The following is a 9024-nucleotide window of genomic DNA, read 5'->3' on the forward strand; positions in this document are numbered from 1 at the left end:
CCGTATATAAATTTCGTCGTTGCTTTTAATTTTTAAATAAATTTTTCCGTTCTGCGAAAATCACGTCCCTTCTTTTCCTCTTCTATAACCAGTATCAGCATGATAAAACAAATTCTTTCCACACTCTTATGGTTCACATACAACGTTCATTTTAAATCCCGTATATCCCCTTAGTTTTCTTTACATATCCTAGTGGCCCTCCACTCCATATATTTAAGAAGTCGGTTTTAAAATGAATAACATATAAAAATTTAATATAGATGCTGAGGTTTTTTTTCCCATGCCATCCAATCATCAAATTGTTTGATTTTATTTTGGTTTTAATTTAAACTAAATTTTATAACTGCAACCTAACATTATTAATCATTATAAAGTGTTGTCAAACTTTTTATTTGTAATTTCCCATGTTTCCTAAATGTTCACACCGTGTATAATCTCTCCTTCCAAAACCAAAACACCATATCTTTATACGAGCATTTTTTAGTAAAATATTATTAAATCATTATTTCTTTTCTTTAACCCTTACAACAAAAATGCACTAACAAATCAGAGATTTTGTTTCCAATATTTCACTAAGAATCCATAGTTTATATCAATAAATAACACATTTTACGTAAAGGAAAACTATGCCTTTTTCTTAAATATAACTCTTTCCTAATTTTTAAATATAACAAAACATCTTTAAAAATCTTGATAGAAATTCAGTAAATTCCCTGACTCATAAGCTTTATAGAAAAAATATCAGAACTTATAAATTTTTAGTCGGTAATTTTATAAAATTTTATTTATGATAATTTTGAGTCATTTTTTTAGTGTTTTCGACTGTTTTTGATTTTTAATAAATAAAAAACAATTCAGATAAATACAAACAACCATGTAGCATGAGAAAACAGGTTTAAAGACATATTTTTAAAATTATAAACTAGAGAAATTTTCATACCATATTATTTATTTTAGATAAATCAGTTAGACACTTACTTGGAAAACCCGCGGGTCGTCGTCACGTCCTTGGAGACCGTGTCCTCTTGCAGTCTAGCCAAGGTATCAAGTGTTACTGAGGTTTTCTAATATGTTGTATTCACTTGCTACCACTTCTTCTTAAGCCCTTCAATTAGCTCTTGCTTCTCAAACTCTTCCAACCTCCTGGTATTTGGTTGAGTTCCCACTCCCTGCCTTTTAGATCCTTCTGAGTTTGCTTTACTTTGATTTTCTTTCAAAACTTTATGATAGTTCATAAGATACTTTGGAACTTTTCCGTAATCAGGCTTTTCAACATACGGCCGCACATAAACCGGCAATTTCTTTGGTGTCGAATGGATTATCTCAACAGCATTTGAAGTGATAAAATCGTTGTGGGGATGCTTAAGAACTAGCTTATCGTGTGGAATGGGCGGCTTGAAGCGTATTTTTTGGAGTCCGAATCACAAATGGCCGAAGTTTGACCCTCGAATGCTTCTTCAAAAACTCATCGGTGTGGGGATTCTGCAACCCCGGCAGATGCCCAAATGTTGCTTTGGGCCGCCTCAACTTGGCATATGTCAAGAATGTATCTTCCTCTGCATTGTACTTGGATTTGGGGTAAGAGCGGTGCTTGCTAGTGGAGGAAGGGGAAGGAGGGATGAGGTTGTAGACGCTCTCGACGTTGTCCCAAAGCATCATTCTTTGTCCTTCTCAGATACGTCCCTGTAACTCGGTGATGGCGAACCTCTCTCTCTCCCTCTCTCTCCACCATCTTGGCCCCTCTCCTCAGACAAAGTGGCGTTTAGCCGTAGATCGCCGACTTCTGCCATTCTCTCTCTCTCTCTAGCTCTTCTGCTATTTCTGCTCCTTGCTATCTGATCAAACAGGCCCTCTAGTGCGATGAAATAAGATCTAATGTCTCCAGTTCCTACAAGAACACGAAAACCAATCTTCTCATCATTGAGATCTACTCGATTTCCAACTTTCTGCAATGGTTTTCTTTCAAAGATGAAGCAACGTGAGCGACAGTTTGCAGATTCAACGCCCAATCTTTCCTGCGGATAGGCAAGTCAAAGGATCCCGGATGGATCGAAACAGAGATGGTCCTGATAGGAAAAGTCACAGGAGAATTCTTGTAGGGCTGGCGGGGGTAGGTAAAACGACTGGCTACTTCTCCGTCTCGCTCCCTCTCTCTCTGGTTGTCGATCTGACGATCCTCGATCAGATGCAAGACCTGGATCAAGAGATAATGGGACTATGCTATCAGCGTGAAATATGATGCTCTCCTCCGTTGCATGACAAGATCAAAAAGCCCTTCTTTGGGGTGTGCCATGGCAGATAGAGATGAACCCTCTCCCCCCTCGTTTAACGGCCCTTGCTCTCTCGTCTCTTCTTCTTCTTCCGATTCGTAACCGTTTTCCCCCTCCTTCTTTCTCCCCGTGATAGGCGCATTCATTTTCCACGATGGTTGTTTTTTTTTTTCTTTTCTCCAACTGCTCTCTCACACTTAATATCCTTTTTTCTTATTTTCCCTCCTCTCATGACATTTCCAAAGAAATAATGACGTTCCCCCAAGCTTGCAATACCATTGAAAGCACTTGTAAGAAAGCTTGTTATTGATGACAATATACTTGATATAAAGCTTGTACTCTCTATTGGATCTATGTCCTTATTTGCAAACTTTGATACAATGATGTATGTTGTTGCTGTAACCATGACCATTGTTGATACCTTGTCCAAAACTTCACCCCCTGAGTCCTTTAACCTAACTACACATTCTATTGAACTAGCTTTATCACTTGTGGTGGTTAAAGCAAACTCATAAGTTTCTGGTTTGTTAGGTTGTAAGCTAAGTATCAACTTTGGGGAAGCCCTTATTCCAATTGAACAATTCATACCTAGATAAAAAAACAGCTACAAGCTCCCCAACGTTAGACACCACCAGCTTTGTAATTCCATTTCGTGAGAGTGCTTCAAATTTTTACGAGACCCCTGATATGATTTTCCTTGGACTCCTATTTATAATAAATTTGACATCATCTGCATTGAGTTCCAATGTGATAACAAATTTTATGACATCTTAAAAAGGTAGAGATAAACGTGTAAAAGCACCTTCATCCTTGAAACCAAACTCTACACCATACTATATCACTGCATAACGGGGTTTTAGTCCCTTTAACACTCTTTCATAATCCTCCTCTATATAGTCTTGAATTTGAAATCTTAAATAGTTGAAGCCTTATGTACATCGATTTAACTGATCACAAAATGCATAGTATAATGTTCCAATGTGATCACACAATTGCCCATTGAAGGAATATTTTAGCTTATCAATCAAAAGCCCTTCTGATCCATTCAAAAGTCGTCTCACGTAATTAACTGGTTTTGACAAGTACACACTTGGAAAAACTGGAAATTGTGTATAGAACACAAGATCTCCATGTAGCCTCGCAATTACTGTTCTGTTTTCAGTTGTAGCAATAATATCTGATGGAGTTACTGTTACGCTGGACAGTAGAGTGTCAAAGCCAACAAATACTCCGATTGTGATATTGAACTCTATTGTTCCCAGTCCTATTGCATATGTTGAAAGCCACTGTGGATCCAAACCCAAACAGTGTCGAGTTCCAACAACCTTCTTGCTAAATTGACTTTTTGCAGTCTCAATAAATAGACAATAATCACAATCATGATGCTGTGTATTTTTCATAAAGAATTTCATCATTAGGAGGTAGGAGGTAGCATAACTAATGAAATCCTCCATCCCTGAGATTAATACTAAGATATCCTATCAACTTGTCCAGACCTTGCCAAGTCTAAAATTCCCCCGAAAACCCCTAATTTATAAAAAGGTCTTATCTCCTCTAAGTGATAATAATCCCTACAGGAAAATTTTAAATAGTCATAGCTGAGATTCACTAAGTAAACCTATCAAATTTTGTCTAAAACTCCACCTTCCTCTCGTATAAGAACTTCATTGTACCACATCTCCTAGCTAGACTGCAAGGACACGGTCTCCAAGGACAGCAACAACGAACACCGCATCTGCATTGAATTCATGTAAAAATTTAGTAATAAGGTGTCAATTGTATACAGTTTTGCCAAAAAATTGTTGCAATAAATGGCATGTTTTTAGGTGTTGTCAGGTCTTTAGAAAATGCAGACCTAAGAGAATGCATTATATCCTTCAGAGTGCAGATAGATTTGATAATTTGATTCACAATGCACTCTTCTTTAGTGGACAAAACCCAAGGAGCACGAGGTAGCTGTAAGCGACCATCAGCACTCGACTACAGCGAAAGCACCTCCATCTTGCCTACCTCCTTCAAATCCATTCGTGCCCGTGCAGTGTCTCTCTATGCTGTGATGTGGTCCCATAGTAAGCTACCCACATTCTTGAAAATATGCATGGGATCCAACAAGTGGTCGATCTGTAAGTGGTTCCAATATGGCAACTCATAGAAAACTGAGAACTGTCACATTTCGTTTGGATGTGGCTTTGTGTGGACCATTTTCAGCTCATACCAGCTTTGGGCATTCATTCTTGTTGGAGGTTGTCCAAGAAAACCTTCCCTCAGTTCATGACCCTCCGGCAAGAAAGCAGATGTCCTTGATATACCATGTTCTTCATGGTTTGTGACCTTTGGGAGTCTAACTGTGGCCCACACAATGGATATGCATGATAACTTGAGGTAACCAGACCTATCCCAGCACCTCTATCTAGTGAATATAAACTTGAACGAGCTATGATAGATATTACCAACAAGAACGGAAACCTCCTTACTTGAGCACTCCCTGAATCTCGAAAAGTCATTCATGGTCCACATGAGAATGGCTCGTATATTGGTGGACCATCGACCATCGCGATTTCTCATATCTTCCATGGCAACCCCCTCCTCCCACAAAATCTTAAGCTCATCGATTTATGGATGAAGATACACGTCCATATTCTTGACTCTATAGCGGCCAAGAACGAGCAATCTAAGGATGAGGTGTCCTTTCTTTATAGAAAGCCATGGAGGGATGTTGTAGTTAACAAGGACTACACGCCACACATTGTAAGAAGTTGAGCTAGAATGAATGGGTTCACGCCATCCATAAAAAGACCGAGCCAAAGATTCATTGGCTCTCGAACAAAGCCTGGAAAGGTAGAGTCAATGTGGCTCCATGCGTGTGAATCCACTGATATTCGTTGGACTCTATATTTGGATCTATTCTACGCATGCCACATTTTCAAGTTCACCATGTCGCATGTACAAAACATGTGATATATATGGGGGATAAGTGAAAAGTGTCTAAGAACTTTTTGAGGGATGCTTTTTCCTTGCAAGTCCTGTCGATATCTGTGAGCACCATACTTTGGACATGTCTCCATATTCTTGTATTCTCCTTGAAACAGTACACAATCGTTGATACATGCATGGATACTGTTGTAGTCCATGCCAAGCTTTCGTAAAACATGTCATGCATCATCATGAGACTTAGGCATTGTATTTGCAAGTGGTAATATATGATACTTTAGTAACCTGAAAAGAAATCATAAAACACCTTGAAAAAACACAAATTTTTTTAATGATGGTGTCGAAAAGAAATTAACTAAGCATCGCTCCACTCGCATCAATCCACTCGTATTTTACTTGTACACTTAGGAGTGCAAGTAGTGTCTTTAAGTGACATACTCGACACTCTAAGATCACCTGATCAATGATCTCTGATTGAAACTCACCAAAGCGTCATACGTGTTCTATAGACAATCAATGTTTTTGTCTAATTTCCAGCTTACATTGAGAGCAAGGACATGGGACACGCTGATCAAAGTACACCTTGCGATCTTGAACATCACGGCCTTCATCATTTTCCATTTGTTCTGTGACGTTATGACAAACAATTTGTTTTTGTTATCTTTTTTTCTTTCTTTCTTAAATTGATTGAGAAGGGATTTCTTCTCTTGTAACTCAACAAAATTAACATATGTAAAGTCTCCACCCACCTATGGATGGGCCTATAGTATTTAAAATCTAATATGCTATGCATGGGGGAAAGAGACTAGCTATCCTATGTCAAATTATTCCCCGTCCCGTGGTATTGCATCGAACCTTGCGACCTTTTTTCTTGTGTGTGCGACTCGATATGCAAAGGGTAGGAGGAGGTAGTGCAAAGCATGTCAATAAAACCATCCGTTCACCTCCAAGTCTAATCTCTCTTTCGCTTTACCGAGCCTGGAGACACATGCCTTTTGCACCTTTCCGAAGCATTGAACACACCTAAGGTACACCCTTAACAATATATATATATATATATATATATATCTACTACTACCACCTCTCTCTCTCTCTCTCTCTCTCTCTCTCTCTCTCTCTCTCTCTCTCTCTCTCTCTCTCTCTCTCTCTCTCTCTCTCTCTCTACCACCACCACCACCACTACTATTACTACTCCTCGCCTTCCCCAAGTGTCAAACACACCCAAGGTGCACCTTTAACAAAACCTCTCTCTCTCTCTCTCTCTCTCTCTCTCTCTCTCTCTCTCTCTCTCTCTCTCTCTCTCTCTCTCTCTCTCTCTCTCTCTCTACCACCATCACCACCACCACCACTACTACTACTACAAATAAGAAAAGAAGAAATTAAAGAACAAGATCTTACCCTCTCTTTGTTTTTTATCCATTCCTTCTCCTCTCTCCCTCCCTCTCTCTCTCTCTTTCTCTCTTTCTTTATTATATTTCATGTTTATTCTCTCTCTCTCTCTCATTCTTTCTTTCTTTTTCTCTCTTTCTCTCCCTTTCTCATTTTCTCTCTTTCTCCCTCACTACACATCATTTTTAATAAAAACAAACAAAAGAAAATGAGAAAAAACAAAAACAAACCAAGAGGGAGCAATGCACTCGCAGCAAAGGCCCAAGGATGGATTCAACGGCTCCTCTTCACGATGATGGCTCCTCTTCTCCCTTCGTGTACTTTCTCCTCTTCTTTGCGAATGATGATGATGGCGGTGAGAAGCTCTCATTCTCCCTCTTTCTCTCTTTCTCTCCCTCTCTCTCCCAAATGCACAATGTAGTTGACTCCCTCTTTTGCTCTTTTGCACAAAATGCCGCACTCAGGTTTCAACCCACTTTTTTTGTCTGAGTACAGTCGCTATTGGAGTCGCTATTGGCATCTCTATTTACAATGCAAATATCGATGCAACTAATTTGCGTCGGAAATGGCCATCGCTATTCCCCTATATCCTCATAATGGCATGCATGATTTTAATTCTGCAAAGTTGGTAAAAGAATTGAATTTACCTACTGTTCCAACTCATTATCGCATAAAGGCTGCATTCTTAGGCACTAGATATAATAGTACACAAGAAGCTCATGATTTAGAAATTAAAATTGGTGATTATGTTGAGTGCAGAAATTTTTTGGTTATGCCTTTGCAAGCTAGTGATATTATTTTAGGAATGCCTTGGCATCACAAATATAGTCCCAACGTAGATTATTCGACACATTCCATGAAAATTCATTCTAACAGAAAACAAATCACATTACATGGATCGCATACCTTTGATAATTTTTCCCTACTTAGTCACACACAGGCTAAAAATGCATTGAGAAAAGGTAGCAAATCATACTTAGTATGGGTGAATGAAATTGAAGCTAAGAAAAATTAGATGCATCCTAGGCATGCACAAATTCTTTCACAATTTAAAGATTGTTTTGCTGTTGATCTACCATGTGGTTTACCACCTACACATCCCAAAGACCATAAAATAGACTTAATCCCTAGTTCTCAACCACCATGTAAAGCACCTTATAGACACAATCAGATTGAACAAAAACAAATCCAAGCACAAGTTGAAGAACTCTTGAACCAAGGACTCATTAGGCCACCCAGTAGATCTCCTTTTGGTACACATGTCCTATTACTTGAAGAAAAATAATACCTATAGAATGTGCATTGACTATTGTGCCCTAAACAAGATTACTGTTGATAATAGATATTTGATCCCTAGGGTAGACGACCTCATGGATAAACTACAATGAGCTGCTATTTTTAGCAAGATAGATCTCAAATCTAGATATCATCAAGTATGATTGGATACACCTGACATTTTCAAGATTGCATTTAGAACTCAATTTGGTCATTATGAACTTCTCATTATGCCTTTCGGTTTGACCAATGCACTAGCTACATTCAGTCGTATGATGAATCATATATTTTTGAAGTATTAGAATTGTGTGATTGTTTTCTTTGATGATATATTGGTTTTCAGTAAGAATGAGAATGAGCATTGTGAACATCTATCTTTGATTTTTAAATTTTTGAAAGAGAATCAATTATATGCTAACCCTGACAAGAGTGAATTTTTCCAAACCCAAATTGAATACTTTGGTCACATTGTTTATTCTAATGGTATTCGTGTTGATCCTAAAAAGATAGAGGCAATTTTGAATTGGCCAATCCCTAAAAATGTGCATGAGTTACGTTCTTTCTTAGGTCTTACTAGCTTTTATAAAAAATTTGTGAGAAATTTTTCATTGCTTGCATTGCCTTTGACGAAATTGTTAAAGAAAGATGTTGTGTATCATTGGTCTGATAACCAACAAAAGTCTTTTGATTTATTGAAACATGCTTTAACACATGTACCTTTTTTACAATAATGTAATTTTAATCGACCATTCTTTCTAGTAGTCACTGATGCTAGTAGATCAAGAATAAGAGCTGTCCTCATACAAGATTCACATCCCATAGCCTTTTCTAGTTGCAAACTTAAGCCCTCTGAACTGAAGTATTTCACCTGTGATAAAGAATTGTTAGCTATAGTTTAAGCCTTATGTCAATGGAAAAATTATCTAATGGGATCCAAATTTATGATCAAAACTGACCAACAAAGTATCAAACATCTCCTTAGTCAGCCACAAATTTCTGATCGTCATATCAAATGGGTTGCTTTCATTCAAAGTTTTCACCCACTTATCCAATATCAACTCGGAAGAGAGAATGTTGTTGCCAATGCATTGAGTAGAAGACCAAGTATCCATAATATTTCCATTCTATCTTTTGATTCCCTTATTCCAATGAAGGATAC

The 9024-nt window shown here is 38.0% G+C and overlaps 1 pseudogene; it reads right to left on the bottom strand.

Moving 5' to 3' along the window:
• Nucleotides 1-974: 974 nt before the first annotated feature.
• Nucleotides 975-1656, bottom strand: LOC148029331 (uncharacterized; annotated as a pseudogene).
• Between the last annotated feature and the right edge of the window lie 7368 nt (nucleotides 1657-9024).

Source organism: Lygodium microphyllum, chromosome 11 (assembly GCF_053477565.2).
Source record: "Lygodium microphyllum isolate KBCC chromosome 11, Lygodium_microphyllum_v1.1.10, whole genome shotgun sequence".
NCBI lineage: Eukaryota > Viridiplantae > Streptophyta > Polypodiopsida > Schizaeales > Lygodiaceae > Lygodium > Lygodium microphyllum.